Source organism: Desmodus rotundus, chromosome 12, assembly GCF_022682495.2.
Source record: "Desmodus rotundus isolate HL8 chromosome 12, HLdesRot8A.1, whole genome shotgun sequence".
Classification (NCBI taxonomy): Eukaryota; Metazoa; Chordata; class Mammalia; order Chiroptera; family Phyllostomidae; genus Desmodus; species Desmodus rotundus.
This window is the reverse complement of record NC_071398.1, coordinates 56,516,444-56,533,374: the sequence shown is the minus strand read 5'-3', so window position 1 is coordinate 56,533,374 and position 16,931 is coordinate 56,516,444. Positions and strand designations below refer to the sequence as shown.

The following is a 16,931-nucleotide window of genomic DNA, read 5'->3' as shown; positions in this document are numbered from 1 at the left end:
TGGCCCCACAGAAGGCATTCGGTAACACTCGTGGAATGAACGAATGAGTGAGTGAATAGAGTTGCAAAAGGAGGGCCAACAGACTGGGACTAATCCTCCCAGAAAGAGTGTTACTGGGTTCTGTCTTTGAAATTGCGCAGGTCAACATTTTTGTTAGTAACATGGAAGACATGATTACCTAATTTATTCATAACACATGACTGGGAAATACAGCTAACCTGAGAGGTGACAGACTCAAGGTGAGGAAGAGCTCTGAGGATGTAAAAGCGGTGCACAGGATGAAATGACACTTCACGGGAATGCATTCAATCGGGCATCCGGCTGTGATGCGTCAAATACCTGAGCACAGTGCAGGGAGCGTCGGCTTGTCTGTAACCCATGGGAAGATGGGAAGACTGTGCGGAGGTGTTGGTGGTCCAGGAAGTGAACACGAGCCAACATTGCCGCAAGAAACCAAAAGAGACGCAAGAAGTTCAAGCTGCTTTCATGGCGTTCGACCTCTAACCGCCCAGGGCCCCAGGCTGCAGGACCAGATCGGGAGCAGGTGTCTGATTCCAGATGCCATTCCCTAGGAGAGAGGCTGAAAAAAGCAGAGAGCGTGTCTGGAAGAAAGTGATGAGGATGTTCGACAGCTCCCAGATCCCTGACTCAGTCAGAGCTGTTGAAGAAACAGGATATTCTATTTGGATAAGAGAAACCCCTGAAGCCATGTGATGACTGAATGACTGATGTGCAGAGGAAGGGATATGCTTGTTGCTCTGGGTTCTACCAAGGGCGAAAAGTAGGGCTCACTGGTAAGCAGTTACTACTAGTTACTGTGCATAATACTCACCCAGGTTTTTGGCCCAAGCTTTCAGGAAAACAATCTTTCGTTTTAATTTTTTAATTCAATTTTATATGTACTTACATTTAGATACTTGTTTTTTGTATCAGAAAGGAATTTTAGCATTTATTTTTGAGCATATTATGGTACAAGAAATTTTATGTAACAAATAATTACAATACACAAGAACAGATACAAGGTATTTCAGGTACTACCCATGTATAATGCGCACCCTTATTTTTCCCTCAAAAATTTGTGCAAAAAACTGCGCATTATACATGGAAAAATACAGTAACTCTAGGAGGGCCAGGAATGTGTCTTGTTCACCATTAGAGCTTCAGCACCTATCACAGTGACCAGTAGACAGGAGGGACTCAGTCCATCGATACTGAATGACTAAATGACATCAACTTGAAATAGAGCTTGACTTTGAGCTCAATAGCCCCGAGTTCAAATCCAGCCATTCCCCCTAGGAACTGTGAAACCTTGCACAAGTATGGGTAGCCTCTCTGCACTTGTTTGCACATGCTCAAATCAGGATAATAGTACCACTTCCAGTGATTCGCATAAGTCTTATGACTATCAAATCAAAAGCAATTGCGTGAAGTCTCTTTAAATAAACATATAAAGTGCTATATAACTGGTGTGTAATAATGTTAGGTGCAACCATATTGAGTTCATTGTAAAGAAGGACTCTCTAGTTATTTTTTTTTTTCAACAACGCAATAGGTTGCCTTGTGAATACGTCAACTCCCAGTCACTGGAAGTGGTCGAGCAAGGCTGGAGGACACCTCCTCACCATAGGATGGAGGTCAAGTTTTGCCTTAGGAGAGACATCCAGTTGGACGGCCACTAAGGTGCCCTGGAAGGTTAAGGTTCTGTGATCAATCCCCTCATGGTGTGACAATTCGGAGCACCTTCTGGTGCCGTTGGTGGGACTCAGAGGCTCAGGCATACTCCTTCCACCTGTTTAATAACGACTGGGCTTGGAGCAGTGCCACCTCTCCCACAGCTTCCGTGTGGTCAGTTTATCACGGGCCTTCCTGAGGCAGAGTCTCCTAACTTTTTGTCTTGAGTGACCTAACAACATCTGAGGGAAGTGACATTCCCATGGTACTACTGGTGGCTCATTATGGTGGTGATTCTCACCCAGGAGAGAGGAAGGGCACTCCCTGTGTTGGATGGAGGGCGCATCAGAGCAGGGTGGGGAAGTGACAGGCCTTCAGCAAGTCCTCAGTGTCTACTCCTCCCCTTGCTTCGGCTCCACGGAACAGAAGTCTCTTAGACGGGTGCAACCAGTGCAGGTTTTCAGGGCACACAGGCCAAGTTCAGGGTATGCAGGCCAAATTCAGGGTCAGCTATGGGAAGTAAACATCAAGGACCAAGACTGAGTCTCACTCCCTGTGTTGTCATCCTTAGCATGTGGCTCCCCCGGTGACCCTAAGATGGCTGCTCCACCTTCAACGACCGCATCTGTCTTTCAGGCAGGAGAACGAGGGAAAGAGAGGGCAAGAGGACAAAGCTGAAGGGGTTTACCCCCTTGTAAAGGGCTTTCCAAGCAGTTCCAAGATGTGACTTCCACTTCCGTCTCACTGAAAAGGTAGGAGACTGAATATTTTGTTCAATATTCAACTGGATACGTTGTTGTCCCAAGGAAACCGGGATTTTTCCATAAGAACACAGTGGGGACAGAGCAAACAGTACCCCTGCTCTTGCGGAATTACATTCTGGTAAAATGTAACTAAGCCACACAAAGAAACGTGAAGAGCAAACGGAGAAGCCGGGGGAAGGTGAGGTAGGAAGGACAGGGAAGCAAAGCAAACAAGGGCAGAGGGGCCATGTTTGAACAGGACAGAGAGTGTTTCTCCGAACTGCCCCTCTCTCTTCTCCTTTCTCCTGTCCATGTTTTTTCTAAAAAGGTGGCAAATGGCCTGAGATACAGAATGTAATATGAAACACACATCTGAGGAAGTCACGCAAGTACAAATATCCCCGGGTTTGCTCCATCCAGGCTTAGCTACAGCAGGCATGTTCGGCACAGTGTCGCGTTACCCGTGAGGGCGAGTCTGGAGCACGGCAGAGGGGGACTCTGAGACAGAGCCGAAGGCCAGTTAAAGTTGGCTTGCAGGAGAGTAAATAAGTTGTTAAAAATAAGGAGGTATTGGTAGAAAACAGGAATCTTGATATCAAGAGTTTGGTTAGGAATATTATGGGGCATAACAAGTTTCAGAGAACGACTAGGAGAGGAAATGATGAAAACTGGGCAGTGACGATGATTATTATGAACACGAAGGTTCAGAAAATCGGTGGCTCGATCCAGGGGGGTTTTCAGGCTACAAAGAACAAAGACAGGAGTGGTACAGGGGAGGGGACTGAAGCAGGGCCCCTGGAAGGTGTCCGGAGGTTAAAGAAGACCGCTTTGGGCAGTAGCGGCGAGCAGAAACGTTTTGAAGTTGGCATTTAGAAGACAGAGGATCCCCAATCAAAGGGGATTGCCGTGTGGCAGGGCCCCAGCCATTAAACCAAGCCAGGCTCCCATCCGAATAACAAGACAGAGGAAAGCCTTGGTGAGGGAAGAGACTACCAGGGATTTTGTAGATGGCTGGTTTCCCGTTCTAAAGGGCGCAGGGGAAGTCGTGGAAGCTCCGAGTCAGGAAGATAGAGGCACTGAAGATGAGTCCAGAAGTGTGGACTTGTACGGAAAGATGGAAGGTGCCCGGGTGGTCCCTCAGGCGAAGGTCCAGGGTCAGTCCTAATGGTCACCATCTCCTGCGTCCACTTTGCAGGCAATTTGTCATGGTTAGGCTATGACAGACGGGGACACGGGGTCTTTCCAGGAGCTCACTGAATTTTGGAAGAAGAGCAGAAGGGAGGGAGGTGGTCTTAACAGGAATAGTAGGGGCCCAGTATTCTCCCTCCATCCCACGGGAAAGTCATCACTGTTCGTTGACCTTGCTCCATCCAGAGGGATTCGGACAGACTTCTGAGGATAAAAACGAGCCCTAATGACGCCTACAGCACGTCCTGGACGGCCAGGCCGGACTGCCCCAGTTAATCTCGCCATTCCGCCCAGTGTACACATCACATCGCGTGTTCAAAGATTAAGTGAGGTATTGAAAGATATTATAAAAATATCTCACATTTGGAAAGTGCCTTTAACTATTTTTAATTCTAAAAATAGTTTATCTCACTGGAGTCTCCTAACCATGCTAGGAACTCTGGAGAGTGAGTATTTTTATCTCCATTGGATGCAGGAGGAAACCGAGATCCAAGGGGCTAACTGACCTGCCAGGGACCCAGCTGGGTAATAGGAAAACGAGGACTGGAAGTTAAATCTCCTGATTCCATGGTTGGTGTTCTTTCTGCCCTAGCACACTGCCTGCTTTCAGAACAGTCTCCATGCAGCTGAGGTCCAGACCTCCTCCGGTGCTCTGGTACCAGGGCTGCCTGGCAGAGGCTCCCAGAACACACAGGCATTGCCCTGTCCTGGGCTGTGAGGTCGTCAGAGACAAAGTATTTCACCATTCTATCTCCAGCATCACAAAAACCAACTTTCTGTTTCCGAATCACACTGCAAATTCACTGCCCGGTTAAGCAAATATATCTGTAGTAAGTAATGCTGTGAAGTAAATTTACTGATTTCCAAAACTCCCTGCTTTCCATCTCTGCATATTTTTGTTGGCTCAGAATATAAGCATGGAAATTCCAAGACTTCCATGTAAAACATTAGAAAAGTTCACTTGTGATTTGCCACATTACGGCTAAAATAAGACAAGGGGAATATCCTGTTTTTGAAGACTTTGTGCCAGGGTAAAAATGGTAAATGCTAAGTGACAAATGTTTAAAAAGGAAATTATAACTCAGATATTGCATTGTTCTTTAGGAGATGAAAAATTTACAAAAGTTTTTTAGGCAGGGTTTTAAGGGCTTTGAGTCCCTCTGACCAAGTCCAACCGCAGCAGATGGAAATGTGACACCCCGTGCCTGGCGGAGCCACCGTGGGCAGCGGCGGGCTGATGAATGAGCCGTCTCTCTGCCACTCATAGCTGGTGACACAGGAACATCTGCCTCTGGGGCTGGCTACACACATTCAAACTAAAATGACTGGTGAGCAGTTCCACCGCGTGTCCGCAGGAAAAAGGAGCACCTGACTGTTTTGAGGAAAAGGCTATGGAAATAATTCTTAAAGGATAAGGCATGCAAAGAGAGTAAACCGTAATAGTAAATTTATTGAAGGTTCTTGCACTCGATTTGTGGTAGAAAAAGCGAGTAGCTTCTAAAGTATTTCAAAAAGTAATACTTCATAGCCACAATGCATCCTTTCTTTGTGGCACTTAGTGTCTTATCTTATTAATTCCTACTTCAGCCCTGGGAAACGGCCCGTTTTTACTCATGTAGACAGTAAAGAGAGTGAACTTGAAGTTCCAGGACTAGGTAGTTGGAGGCAGTGTGGACAGCAAATCCTAGTTCCAACTTTTTGTTTCTTTTTCTTTTTTTTTTTAACATCCATTGGCAAGATACTTTGCCACTCAAGGTTTTGGTTTCCCTATTTCCAAAATGGAGATTAAATAGTCCCCTTCTCTGGGATTGTCTCCTAGGGTTACGTGAGATGATGCGAGTGCAGTTAATAATGCATTTCATGGTAAACAGAAAACCCTGCATCAATGTCAGCCAGTCCAGAGAAAAGGGAAAGAAAGGCAGATCATACCTAAACTCTGGTTTGTGGTCTTTCTCTACCGGATTCTGCTGAAAACTGATGAGCTACCACCCAGAACACACCGGTTATTTCAGGCCAGTTGTGAGAAGTTGCCTCTGTGCAGGCTGAGCTGGGAAGAGAGGAGAAGTGGGATGGGGGTGGGGGGGTGTTTGCCCTGGTCTCTGTTTTCTGTGTTCTTGGTGTGTGCACGTGTGTGAGGTGATTGTCACGGGAAAGCGGAATCTTTTGGACTCTGACAGAGCAGGTCATGGGGTAACACGGAGACATTCTGATCATGTTCTGGAACAGGGGTCCTCCCAGCACGCTCCCCGGGCTGGCGACACCCACCCCACCTAGAAACTTGTTAGAAATACGGAGTTTTCAGACCCCACCCAGGATCTACTGAATCAGCAACTATTCTGACACTGCTAAGGACTGAAAGGCACTTCTGCCCTTCCAAGGGAAATTCCTTTCCTCCCTGGGCTCCCACGGAAGGGACCTCGAGGGACCAGAAACACGTTCTTACGGCCTCTGCCCTGCTTCTCAGCACACAGCCTCCCTACACGTGAACAGTATGGCTCTGGGGTAGGTTAAGTCATGGGAAATGGTTTCCGGATGAAAGGAAACAGCATTTGATGTTCTGGTCCAAAAAGAATTTAAAAAAGGACAATCAAAGGCATAATTTGAAATTCCCATTGTCGTTTGCTTTTTCCTCTAAGTTGAATAGCTTAATAACTTATCAAGTGGACAAGAACTTGGCACCGTCCGGTCCTCCTGAAGCCCAGAGAAGCCATCATGTGCGCAAACACAGAGGCTATTTGCGGGGAGTGGCCACGGCCCAGGTGGCGGGCCTGAAATGAGCTCCCTGCTTTTGCACGGGACTCATAGGCTAAGTTGCTTTCTGGAAATTAAAATGTCGTGGCAACTGAGGGAACCTAAGAGAAATTTTTCTCCTAAAATTCTATCGTGGGTAGTCACTTCTCCCAGGTTCCTAATGCCTGCTGTAAAGCCTGTGTAAAACATTTGCTCAGGCGACTGGTGACCGACCGGTTATTGCTTCTGGGGGCTGACTGTCCAGAGGTCATGGAAGAAGTTTTCCTAAAAGTCCTAGGGTTGGGCGGTAGGAGGGTGTGTGGGGGGAGGGTCAGAATCCCTTAGGTAAAGGCTTCCAGTGTTTAAAACTTCCCAGCAAACACACACACTGGCATCCCAGGGGACTCTGAGACTTGCCGTCTTCTCCCTCACCCCAAGTTGACAGCCAGTCATTGCTCTGATGAAGTGAGTTTCCATTGCGAGTGTTAGGATGCATCTGCCCTTGTAAAAGAATTCTCTGATTTAGCATCCAAGTTCAAAGCCCCTGTGGAAGAGAAGTGTCTGTGTAAGAATGTCTGGAATGGCTGTATCAGGCTTCCTGGGGGACCGAGAGCCTCTGGTTGATAAGAGAGGTATTGCAGTGTGGCCACTGGGGCTGCCAGGGGACAGCATCAGACTACAGAGGCTCCGGGTGGAGTGACACTTACATGACGACTGAGTGGGTTACAAAATATGGTTAGTCTAACACTAGTCATACCAGATTTTGTATCATTAAGTAATACTCTTCTCCTAGGATTGTCTGCCAGGGTTACAGGAGATCACCCTGTATGTATCACAGGGAGAACATTTATACCATGTGGGTGTTAGAAAGAAGGGACAAAATGTATACACAGCAGTATGTGTGGATCTGAAAAGTATGGTCCCCAGGAAAAGATTTAAAATAGATAGCAATGTGAAACGTGGCATTGTGTATGTAAATTACATGTACACAAAACTATATGCATTTGGAAAGAACACAGGCAAACAAACAGATACACATTTAATGCATGAGAATGGCCACCTGCGGGGAGGTGGAACGGGGTGAGGAATAGAAATAAGATCGAATACATTAAAAAAATAAAAGAAGGGCCTTGCTTTGACCAGCGATGCTCCTGTGCCGTGAGCTGAGGGAAACATTGGCTCGATCCTCTTCATCTGGTGTCCAGAACGGGGAAAAATTACATAAATGGTGTTTGTTTAGAAGATAATTATCATCACCCACAGCAAACTCTTCACCTTTCCTTCAACACTTCATTGAAGAATCGCCCTTCCTCTGATCCTTATTCATCGACTGTAGTGATTCTTCCATGAGAGAAACTGAGAGGGACAGCTCATTCCTACAGGTTTGGGAATCCCCTTGTCTTATTTATTTGCTCTAACACTATTTTTTATTCCTAAAGAGAAAGAAATGCTTAAAATAAAAGGCTCTTCCCCTTATGGGGGAATTTAAAGCTAACACGAATGGGTGAACCACTGGGAGCACAGCAAGTACATACCCGGTGCCGGGCCGTACGCACTCAAGATGCTGAGAGAGCTGCAGCTGCAGACAGAAAAGTTTTAGTGAGATGTCACGTGACTAAAGAAAGGCTGTCACAGGTGGCCGATCGGTATCTTCTCTCCTTGGAAGCTGGCTCACAGGAGAAGTGTGCCAGTCAAAGTGGTCTCCCTACCCCATTCTTAAAGAAAACGCACATGGATTATTCAGGGAATATGTCTATTTTAATCAATGAATGCCTTTGCAATTTTGTGAGTGGAGAGAGAAAGGAGAAATGAGGTAGCGCTGAAAGATTTGAATAAGTAGGATTCAGGGGTAGCAAATAAAAGACTGAGTAAGGTCACATACAGCTTGCTGGAGGTGTCGGGCAGAAAACTGCCCAGTAAAATCTCCTGCACCCCCCCACCCACACCCCCACCCAGCACCCTCCCTGGGCCCAGCGCTCTGGTTCTCCACCCCTCCCCCCCGACTGAGAAAGTGGAGACGAACCTGTGAGAGGCTCCCTTTTCCACACGAACAAAAGGGCAGGTGTTTGTAGGTGTGCTGTGGAGGAGGCTCCTGACGGTTCTTATTCTGGGGATTATGTTTAACTCGTCACCTTGTCATCTTTCGTGTTTCTCATATTCTCCCCACTTACTGTTTTCACCTTGATTTACTGACTCCTTTGTTCCTTGAGATGTGAAGGGCCATCAAGCGTCACAGCCATTGTGAAGACACTGTCATGTCATCAGGAAGATCAGTCACTGCACTTGTCCCCTTCACCCTGGCGACTTCTTTGGGAAGTTTACAGTGTCAAGTACATTCTTCTTGTTCTTGGCTCACTCAGTCTCCCAGCTCTTGTAAGGTACTATAGGAGCGTAGTATTTTGGCCTGTGCTGAAGAGGTTTGTCTTCAAAAGTATCATCCAAGAACAGTTTACAGTGAGAGTATTAGCATCTCCCTCTCACTCTCCACCCACCCCCAACTTAGGGGCACTTCTGTGACTACTTGACCAGCAGGTTCTGCTCTATAAGACCTAGATAGTTCAGTTGCTCGGAAAATCACTTTAAGACTGCATTGTTTCTGTGCTAAGCGATTGAATTTAATTTTAGTTATTTGTGGGAGTTTAAATTCCATGATGATGTCAAAATAAGAATAAAATCCTGTCTGCCTTGTTTGCCTGGATTCCATGTGGCTTTGCGTGATGACGCACTTGGAACTTCAGGTCCGAGACACGCGGAAAGGTGCTGCTGGCCAGGTTGGGGCCTGCTAACTGCTCTAACTAGTCACGGGCTGAGGTTAGAAATTCAAGGCACAGGAAAGATGTTTTTTCCTGTTGGTTTCTAAAGAAATACTGTGCAATTTATCGACTCAAAGGGAAGAATTTGGTGGATGAGCGATATTCCAGAATAATAAGCAAGTGTTGCCTTTCCTTGTCATCTTTAGGGGCAATGCAGACAACCAGCTTTCCTAAAGGGCATTCTACCTGGTGCCCGGGCCAAAAATATTCAACTCTTTAAAAACTCTTTAAAAAGTATAATCTTTATTGCCCCTTCTCTTCAGAAAGACTTGTCAGGAAAGAAGAAATTGTTCCACAGTAATCTCTAGAAAACCTAAGCCATATAACCAACCAAGTCAGTCATTTCTTTGATCATTTTCTTTATATTACTTTAGTAATTTCTTATAAGAAAACCCCCAAACCTACATTTTTAATATAAAAACAGCTGATGTGATAGCAAAGACATGGGTTGCCAGCTTTCCTCCCACCAGCCTGGCGTCCCCACACCCGTGGCAGGCGGGAGGAAAGCAGAGCCCACGCACTAATGTCGGAACAGGGAGAAGCGCAGGGAGCAGGCCAGTGCAGCTCGGTGACCGGGGCTGCTGGCGGAGGGCGGGTGTGAAACGGTGGAAATGGTGCCGAGATGGTTCCCACACTCAGAACGTCAGAACAAGATAACCAAGGACTTCTGAAGGGCATGCACATTGTCAGTTTGCTAGCTTAGTATGGATATGTAGTTGAATTAGAGAATTAATTTAGAAATCAATAAAAGCAAGATTTCTGGAAAATCCCCAAGTGTTTGGAAACTAAATAATACCTCTGTATGGAACCTAATGAGTCAAAGAAGGAATTAATGAGGAAATTAGAGTTTTGAGAAGAATGAAATTTAAAATATAACATAAAATTTTCTGGGATGCTGCTAACAGTATTTCTAGTATCTATAGTTCTAAACACCTAAAAAAAAAAAGGTCTCAAACATCTCATCTTATACCATAAGAAACTAGAAAAATATAGACAAATTAAGCCCATGGAAGCAGAAGAAAATAGTAAAATTCAGAGTAGATATCAAAGAAATACTGGAAAACACAAATCTCAAAGGAAAGCTTGTTCTGCAAAAAGAGCAATAAAATCAACAAATCTCCAACAAGATGGACAATTTTAAAAAGACAGAAAGAAGAAAAACAGTACCAGTATCAGGAAGGAAAGGGGTAACAGTACTGTGAACTCTGCAGGTTTTAAAAGGACAATAAGGGAATATCATACAAACAACTTTCTGCCAATAAATGTAACGACTTAGATGGACAAATTTCTTGCAAGACACAAACTATCGAAACTCACTCAAGAGAAAATAGATAAAGTGTATATCCCTAAAGTAGCCTGTTGGCCTCACTGGTCCACTCTACCAAGCATTTAAAGGAGAAATGATACCAATTCTACATAAATTCTTCCATAAACTGGAGAGAATAGTCTCCATTCATTCTATGAGTCAGGCATTACCCTGCTACTAACACTAGAAAAATACATTACAAGAGAGAAAACCACAGACCACTGTCTCTTGTGATCCCAGATGAAAAAATCCTCATCAAAACTTTAGCAAATCAAGTCAACAGCATATTAGAAGGAGAAGGCATCGTGACAGATGTAGTTTACCCTGAGAATGCAAGTGGGGTCACAGAGTGGGGTCACCCTGTAAATTCTGTGCCTGTCTAACCACTATGCTGTACACCTGGAACTAGTACAATATAGTACTGGATGTCAACTGTGATCGAAAAATAAAATACAACAAAAACACTAAAAAAAGTTGAATTACAAATTAATCACCATAATTCATCATATTAAAAAACTAAAATGGAAAAACCATATGACAATGTCAACGGTCACAGGAAAATCCGTTTATAAAATCCAGCAGCCATTCCTGATTAAAAACACTCGGCAAGCTGAGAAGTGAGGGGAACTTCCCTCACGGGGTAAAGATCTCATTCAAAAAGCCTAGAGCTCGCATGGAGGGAAGTGAATGTTAAGGGTAGTAAATTGTGTAAGTAAACCACACGGAAAACAGAAGTAGACTATGTAAGTTTGAAATTGCCAGAAAATAAGTTGATCTAGTCAAACAGAGGCGGGGAAATTAGGAGGTATAAAAGCGGTTAGCAGAGGCTAGTTTTATTGGGAGAGTCACCTCTATGCAACAAGAACATGGAGGTGAATTGAGCGATCAAAAAGGGAGGATCTCAGTCTGTGTTGGCAAAACCAAGACCAGCAGTAAGTCGTCTGCCACCGCCACATGACCAAAAAAAAAAAAAAAGGATAACAAGAGTTCAAAATGAAAGGAGAAACAGCAAACACAAGTCTAAAGAAAACCAGAACAGAGATGCTAATATCAAAATCCATTTGAATGTACAAACACCCTAATTGCTGAGGACGGATGTTCCGTAATGCTGAGGAAATGAACAGTCAAGTCACTCAAGGGTCGCAGGTGGGAGCTGGAAATACTAACACACCTCTCTCAGAAAGGGATGGAGGAAGCGGAACATTGCTAGAGACTCGAGTTAAGTAGCGGAGATGAAAGGGGCGTGGGATTTGATCAGCTCGAGTGGCTATCATCTCCCCCGGGCTCCAGTTTCCATCTCTACTCACCAGCTCTGTGCCTGTGGACAAGCACTCCTCCTCCTCTTGGCCGCAGGGTGCCCAGGAGCTAGCTGACCGACTGCGTGCCTTTCAGTTTGCCTCTCTGAGTCTTGATGTCCAGGTTCCCAAGTAGATATTTTTCAGAAATACCCACTTTACCAAACTCACCAGGTTGGTGAGCCCAAAGAAGAAAGCATGTAGTGCGTGGTGACACATGATTTCCTACAAACATTACTATAATCGCTGTCACCGCGGTCTGCTCCCTCTTCGGCGGTGCTGTGTCAAACATTAGAACATGGCAGAGTAACAATACTGTCAGGTGTGTGTATTGAATACAGTATCTTCCCATTCTTCCCACTGCCTGAAGAGTTTGGTATCTGTGTCCCCACTGTAAAGACCGTGGCGCTGTGGGTCACAGAGGTCGTGGAACTTGACGAGGCCGCCCAGTTAGGATTACAGACTCCTCTCTTGCCAACACGAGTTAAAGCGCACGACACAGTATTCACCGAGGACACTAACCCCGACCAACTTTCTAACCACACGGTGAGCAGACACTCCGGAATGAGTTAAAGCCAGGGAAGGAAATGGCCCCTTAGTCCCTGAAGAGGTGTGCAGGGCCTGAGGAAGTAATCAGAGCGGCCATCTGCTCTCACACAGCGTCAGAGCGGGAGAGACACTGCGGGTCGTCACTGCAGGGAGGCAGCCGGCGCCGGAGCCCTGGGCCCGTGCAGGCCGGGTGAGGCCCAGGGTGCCTGGATGCTGTGAGCCATTGCACCTGATGGACAGCATGTTTTCCTCTCCTGCACATGAACTTGACTCTGAAGGCACACGGTGAAACCAGATGCTGGACCGAAGGCCCGGCCTTCTCAGCTGGGGAGGCCCGTCTCTCCGGTTTATCTAGAGCCTCCAGGAAGCCGCTGCCTTTCTAAGCAGGAAGAGCAGCCCAGGGGCTGTGCAGACAAGTGGGTAGAGGAGTCTCGGGGGTGGGTTGTTTGGAAGATGCCCAAGCATCTCGCGCTGGGTACCTTCTCTGGACACTGGTGGCTGGCAGACGAGTCTCAGTTAAAAGGCTGGGGAGGCCCCTGAAAGCCGTCCCTGCCCCCATCCTGCCTCTCAGAAGCCTCCTGCTGGACAAGGCCCATTTCCCCTTCCCTTAATGGCCACTTTTCTCCCGCTTCCTCCTGGCTGTGGCTACAAATGTGTTTTTAACCATTCACACCACAGAGTCCAAACCCAGAGCTGACGCTCTGGGGCCACTTGTCTTCAAACTTCACCCCTGACTCTGGAGAAACTCAGCCACCTCGTGGGGGGGGCAGTTGTGGGAAGGAGGTGGCGCGGCTCCATGGAAGCTGAAGACCCTTCCAGTCACTGAGTCTCCGAGCGGAGGCCCAGCTGCAGGGCACAGGCGTGGGCAGTTCCTCCTTCACCTGCCGGCCGACCGCTCCACGTCACACCGTTTCCCACTGAGGGTTTTGAGGAAGGAAATCTTGTGGCTCGCTTACCAGTGAGTCAGAAAAAAATAAAAATCCCATTGGGGGCAGGTGGGCTGTCCTACCAGCCACAAAGAGGAAATGTAATCTTTTCCCACCGAGGCATGCAGCTCTGCTATGTTAGGCCAGGACTGATCAAACCAGAATAAGGAGAAAACCAAACAGAAATCTTGAGATTTTATGATTAAATAACACATTTCAATCTTAGACCTTCCAGCAGAAGGTAAGATGTGAGAATTAAAATGCTCTCAGCTGTTTTCCCTTTAGCCATAAAAGTAAGGGATTGACGTTAGGGATTTCTCCAGAGGCAGAGAACAGCACGGTGGGGTGGGCTGAGGGCCACGCTCCTTGTTTCACCCCCTCGTGTGTGGTGGCCTGGAATGCCAGCCCTGTGCATTGTCCGTCCACCTAAGTGAGCTCGGTGTGGGCACATCGAGGACCACGGGTGGCACAAAGGCTTTAACTCGTTTGTCAACTATAGTCCCCTGGTCGCTGTCCCTGGGAGCTCTGTGTATTTGGGGTTCCAAGGCCGGCAGCAGCAGTGCTGATCCGTGAGAGCTGCCTTCCGAGGGTTAACGGGGGGAGGGAGAGGTACAGACCCCCGAGGGTGTGTGCCAGGCCCCCTGTTAAACTGTCCAGTAAATGACGACAGCGAGTTTGCCCGTGGTAGAACAAGCGGAGGAGATGCTGCCAACGTACGGATGGATTCTGTGAGGCCCGCAGGACGTCTCTGTAGAAATCAGGCACCATTTGGGCACAGGCTGCGCACGTGCAGGTGTCCGGGGAACATTGGGAACTCTCTGTACCTTCCCCTCAATTTTCTTGTAAACCTAAAACTGCTCTTTAAAAAAATCATCTTTAAAAAATAATCTCTGAGCCATGTGATCTCAGTGTCCCTCCACTTCTGCCAAAAAACAAAGAAAGAAAGAAAACCTCAAAGAGGGAAGCACACGGGACTGAAGACCTACAGAGGCCTTATTCGTAGCTACTTTCTGGAGTTATAAATCCTCAACAGAACCACAGTTCAGGGGAATTACACTTGGGCATCTGAAAATCAGGTGCCTGACAGCATTCTCCTTCGGCCTCCAGCGTTGATGGGTCCCGGCCTGACTCCAGGACACCGCTGAGGCCCTCCAACCGTGCTGCCCAAAAGTATGTGTAAAAGTGCCCAGTTTGGCTACAAACTTCAGACCAACCACTTTCAGGTTAGCTCGGCCCTTGGGTCACGTTTTGAATGGCAGAGAGATTTCCTGTACGACAATGATCTTCCTCTAGCCTCACTCCAGTTGCAGGGCAAGCTCCCTGGACGGCATTTAACTTGGCCTAACAAAAGGACGACTGATTGCTCCCCAGTGAAGAAGGGGCTCCAGGAAGAGGAAAAGATAAATGGGATTCGTCTGCCCAAAGGAGACATTCAAACACTTGTGTTCAGCTCAGGGCTTGCCTGTCCCCACCCTCCACATGCTGCAGTGTCGGGCTCCAGGTGGGGACAGTTGCCCACGGCCTCTGTGCACACAAGGCTCGGAGCACCGCACAGGCAGCCGCCAGACGCCCTCGCTGTACCCAGAATATACAGCTTCCTTTAAACCACCAACGCGACACCAACTACCGTCCCGCTGCCGTGGGACGCTGATTAAACGCTGGGATGGCCTAAGCTTTTCCGCCTCTCAGCCGCCACCTGGATTTGGAGGAGAGAAGACAGAGAGTTACAGCTAATGGGGGGTGAGGCGCTTGTCAGGGAAGATGTCATAGAAAGTATAACCCTTGAGCTGATACTTTCAAGATGAGCAGATACCCTTGTGGAACTCTGGAAGAAGGACCAGTCTGAGCAAAGGTTCAGAGGGGAGAAACAGCCCGGCAGACGAGACAGGTGTCCTCCACCACACCCTCGGTCTCCGCAGTGAGGCCGTGAGCCCCTGAGCCCGTGAGCCCCTGAGCCCATGAGCCCGTGAACTCGTTAGCCCATGAGCCCGTGAGCCCGTGAGCTCGTGATTGCGGGGAGGGGGGCCGCACCTGGCCTGCCCTGGCTCAGGGCTTTTCTCTCTTCGCAGCAGGTGTGGGAGCCGGATCCATTGGAGGAAGCTCTACTGTAGGCCTCGAGCAGCCTCAGGTGTGCAGCAAAGATAACGTGTGCAGAGTTGCACTGCAGAAAACTCGCTCGGGCAGCAGTGAGGAGGATGACTAGCAGGGGGACCACTCGGAATTTAGCGCAAGGGCCAAGAAATAGCAAGGACACCTGGCGATCTGAACCCAGGACCAGACTGAGCTATGCGGCCAACCTGAGGACACCGATTATTTGCCTCCCCTACAAACTGATATTCTCTACGTATTTGCTCAGCCTCTTCAGGGAAGGGGCTGGGCGCTCCTCCCCACCCTGCAAACACAGCCTTGCGTTACCCAGAAACCCCTGCTCCCCACGGCAGCTGAGTGACCGCCTGCTGCCATCGAAGCCCTGAGAGGCCTCAGCCCTCACTCCCACCAAAGCAGCGTTCTCCTGAGAGGGTTATTGGCCTAACCAAGATTTCCAGTGCCCTGCCAGTGAGCGCCCTTACAGGTTAGCGTCCCAGGCTCTGAGCGGGCTGGCCTACTCCTCGGTCTAGCTCTGCTTAAACTAACCCTAGCAGAGCATTTAAGTAGGGGAGTAGCATCCTTTTGACCTGGTGGCTGGGAAGCGGGGGATGAGGCAGAGGGAAAGAGAAGCCAGCAGGGAGCAGTGGGAAAGAGGGGTGGAAAGGTTGAAGATGGCACTTGAAGTAGGTGGGTCTTAGAAGCTGTATTAGGCAGGGTTGGCCGGAAGCCCCTAGGACTCTGTCACACAGCACCAACGGGTCTCACTCCTGCCACATCCAGTGTCATTGCTAGCAGGGAGCCCAGACTGCCTCCTCCTGTAGCTCTGCCACCTCCTGGTCTCCGAGAGGCCCTGGCATTAGTCTGCCGCCCTGAGTGACGAGATCGTGCCCCCCCATGCAGAATGCTGCACATTACTTGCCAGCCACGTGCTACCTGCAAGGGCTGGTCCCAGAGCCCACCTGGTCATGAAGGGGACTGGGGAATTAGTCTCAGAGCCCACCTGGTCACAAAGGGGACTGGGGAATTAGTCCCAGAGCCCACCTGGCCATGAAGGGGACTGGGGAATTAGTCCCAGCCTGGGCAGCAACCAGCTCTCCGCCGTGGGAGGGGACCTCAGCATCACCCAGCCGACACCAGCACTGACGCCAGTGGAAGGCAAAGTCCAAACACAGGAGGAATGGATACATTTCTTTTTTTTTTTTCATTTGGCAAATGAATGGATAAACAAAGTGTTACATAGATAAAATGAAATATTCAGTCTTACAAAGGAAGGAATTCTGATACATACCAAAATATGAGCGAATCTTGAAAGCGTGATGCTAAATGTAACACGCCAGTCCCAGAAGGACAAATGTCACAGGGTCCCACTTGCATGAGGCCCTGGGGTGTCAAATCGTAGAGAAGGGGAGTGGGGGGGGTGGTTGCCAGGGGCTGTGGGGAGGGGAGGGGTTGCTTCCTGACAGGTACAGCATTTGGGGGGAGGGGGAAAGTTCTGCAGAGGGACAGGCCGGCAGTTGCTCAACAATGAGACTGGACTCGATGCCACAGCACAGCACAGCAAAATGGTTAAAACGGTAAATTTCATGTTGTCTATATTTTACCACAATAAAAAAGTCTAAAAT

The 16,931-nt window shown here is 48.0% G+C and overlaps 1 long non-coding RNA gene across 1 annotated transcript in view; it reads left to right on the top strand.

Moving 5' to 3' along the window:
- LOC123480767 (uncharacterized) overlaps positions 1-16,931 on the top strand; it is a 59,330-nt gene that overhangs the window by 6,641 nt on the left and 35,758 nt on the right. Inside the window, exon 3 of the long non-coding RNA XR_006656876.2 lies at positions 2,308-2,423. This is a non-coding gene — a long non-coding RNA (uncharacterized lncRNA). The remainder of the gene's footprint in view (positions 1-2,307; positions 2,424-16,931) is intronic.